This window comes from Nannospalax galili, unplaced genomic scaffold (genome assembly GCF_000622305.1).
Source record: "Nannospalax galili isolate Female #2095 unplaced genomic scaffold, S.galili_v1.0 scaffold857, whole genome shotgun sequence".
NCBI lineage: Eukaryota > Metazoa > Chordata > Mammalia > Rodentia > Spalacidae > Nannospalax > Nannospalax galili.
In genome coordinates, this window is record NW_008338788.1 from 402,487 (window position 1) to 406,181 (window position 3,695).

The window sequence follows — 3,695 nt, forward strand, 5'->3', positions numbered from 1 at the left end:
AAGCACACTGGTTGTTCTTGCAGAAGACCCAGGTTCGAATCCCAGCACCCACATGGCAGATAACTATCCGTAACTCCAGTTCCAGGGTATCCAATGGCCTCTTCTGTCCTCTGTGGGCATTGCTAGACACAGGTGCACTTACCTACATGCAGGCAATACACACATACACATAAAAATAATAAATAATTTTTAAAAAGCCTTTAATCCCTTTAATGACGTGCACCATACTTTCCCAATGATATTAAGCTTGTTGACATTGTGTATTCTTCTTGAGATATTGTTCCGTTGTTGCGATTCTCAGCTCTAAAGCGAGTTGCATGGAACCTAGGCCTAGGTAACTCCAATTGTATTTAAAAGGGGGGAGGAGGACATGTGTTTTGGGCTGACTATTCAGGATTGCCAGGTGCAGACAATTCAGCCCCTGGGGAAGAGCCAACAGGACATGGCAAGCCCTGTTCTTGGCTGGCCTGGGACTGAACATGCACAGTCATGGTACTCAGTGTTCAGGTGCAAGTTTTTCTTTTATTAATTCTGCTTGGGTGCTGCTGGTGCAAATACTCATAATTAATGAGACTTCACGGTTGAAGAGAACCTACAGCTTTGTTCTATAGTAAGGCTTCCTGCTTTGAAAAAAAAGTAGAAAAGCATTGTAATTCTGCAATAAATCACCTGCTTGGCCATAAGCCTACATGTCCTCCTGATCCAGCTGCCTCTGTGTCTTTTTTCCTCACCCCCTAGCTTCCCACTCAGATTTTAAGACCCCCACAGCTGGACTGTGGCAATATACCAATAACAAGCACTCAAAAAAGCATTCAAGAAAACCCTCCCATCCACAATAGCCTTAATAAATATATATCTATGAATAAACCTAACCAAAGACAGTAAAGATCTCTACAATGAAAAATTTAAATCTTGAAGGAAAGAAATAGAAGAAGACACCAGGAGACAAAAGACCCACCATGCTCATGGATTGGAAGAATTAATATTTTGAAAGTCCCATCTTGACAAAGGATCCTGGATAACCCAACCAATCCTGGGCAAAAAGAGCTATGGTTGGGGGATAACCATACCAGATCTCAAACTGCACTGCAGAGCTATAGTCATAAAAACAGCATGGTACTGACACAAAAATAGACACATGAATCAATGCAACATCATTGAAGACCCAAACCTGGTTACACACTATTTCAGCCCCCTGATATTTGACAAAGGTGCCAAGAACATACAATGGAGGAAAGACAGCATCTTCAACAAATGGTGCTGGCAAAACTGGATCTCGACCTGTAGAAGAATGAAACTAGATCCTTATCTTTCACCTTGCACAAAAGTCAGCCCAAAATGGATCAAAGACCTCAATATAAAACCTAAAACTCTGAGACTACTAGAAGAAAACACAGGCAGTGCCCAAAGAATATAGGTATAAGAAAGGATTTTTTAAATTGGACATCAGTTGCTCAGGAATTAAGGTCAACAATCAGTAAGTGGGACCTCATTAAACTTAAAAGCTTCTGTACAGCAAAAGAAACAACCTAGGAAGTGAAGAGGAAACCCACTGAGTGGGAGAAAGTCTATACCTACTACACATCCCACAGAGGATTAATATCCAGAATATATAAAGAACTCAAAAATCAAAGACACAAGAAACTAAACGACCAAGTAAAAAGATGGGCTGAAGACTTAAACAGAGATTTCTCAAAGAAATAAAAATGGCTATGAAACACCTTTAAAGGTGCTCAACATCCTTAGTAGTTAGAGAAATGCAGATCAAAACCACTTTAAGATTCCATATTTCCTCAGTCAGACTGGCTAAGATCAAAAGAGAAAAAGACACCCGATGCTAGTGAGGATGTGGCAAAAGGGGAACACACGTTCACTGCTTGTGGGATTGCAAACTTGTGCAACCACTGTGGAAGTCAGTGTGGACAACTCTTAAAAGACTAAAACTGAATCTACCATATGATCCAGTTATACCACTTCTTGGCATATACCCAATGACTCATCCTACTATAGAGACACCTGTATATCCATGTTTGCTGTTGCTCTTTTTACAATAGCTAAGAAATGGCAATAACCTAAATGTCCCTCAACTGATGAATGGGTACTGAAAATGCGGTACATTTACACAACTGAGTTCTCAGCAGTAAGAAAAGATGAAATTATGAATTTGCAGGTAAATGAATGGAACTAGAAACTGTTATACTAAGTGAATTAAAACAGACTCAGAAAAACAAAAGATGTATGTCCGCCCTTATTTGTGGGTCATAGCACCAATCTGTTATACAAGAGTATATCCTGATGTAACCAGCAGGAGCCAGGAAATGGAGGGGAAGTACAGAGGTAAAGGGAAAGAAAGAGCATGAAATAAGGGGCTAGTAGGGAACATATGCTCCCAAGGGGGAACTGGAGAAATGGGGCTATTTAAGTGGGAAGGGAGGAGGGAAGGACATACAAGGAATCATGGCAGTAAAGGGAAAGAAAGAACTCAAGGGGGTGGATAATAGGAGACAGGTATTAGGAGGAAATGGGAGCACTTAAACTCAGGAGGGAGGAGACAGGGTAGACAGGGAGAGAGAGGGGGAAAGATCAATAAAGCTTAGGTGGCATAAAAACCCAGAAGGAAATGTATTAAGTCAACACCCTCAGAAAACACACATACAATATTTGACCATTACTGCATGTATACCTGAAAGCTATATAACAAGGAACACAGTCCTAGGCAGGAGATGGCTGCTTTTGAGTTGTTGGTCAGAATACTCCAAGAGACTCCAAAAGTAACACAGGATATTGCCAGAGCCCTTGATTACCTCCCAGAACTTGAAGGTTAGACCCTACTACTGAAGACATGACATACATTGGACACAGGACTTGGAGCAATGGAGCTGGAACTGACCTGGAAGCCTTCTCCCTGAAGACGAGCTCTTATACTTCTAGATGATACTATGCAAGCTGCTAAGGAAGAAAGCAATCAACGGTCCAACTCAGCTCTATAGCCCAATAATCACAACGACCAGCACAGCAAGCTGCTTCTATTGGTGCAGTAGTAGCACTGTTATCTGGAGGTGATCAACAGCAAGCTCATATACCAAAGAGAGGCCCGTGGACACATGCCAGGGTCCAGGGTTCATGAACAGTTCCATTTGGACAAAGACAAAGGGTGCTCATATTACACGTCACATAGGTTGATCAATCCTCACATTGGGTAGAGGGTCGTTTGTAAAAGACCAGAGGATATGTCAGAGCTTAGTAACAAGATATCGTAATTTTAATTACACACGTACTTGGTGTTATTTATTGGGTTGTTTTTCACCTCTAGATCAAGGAAGTTAAGATGTCTTATCAGAACAAAGAGACTGTGAACTTTTAGCCTGGCCAGCTGCCTTTTGCTAGTCATTTCAGTGTTCCACATGACAGGGCTGTGAGACTCTGTTTCAGTGCTTTGCCCCTTTTAGCAGAGGCTGTACCCTGCTTAAAGGTTCAGGCCCAACGTGTCCTGAGTCCAGCCATCTTGGTCTCCAACATCTCCCCTTTTTCTATTTTTTCTGAAGACAAGGAGGAAATGGTCATAGAGACCATAGCATTGTTAATAAACACTGTTATGAAGCATAAAATTAGTGGTGCCCCAATAAGAAGTATGCCAATTAATACCCAAAATGGGGTAATCCATTGAAACCACTTTGGCCATGAAATAGAAAATT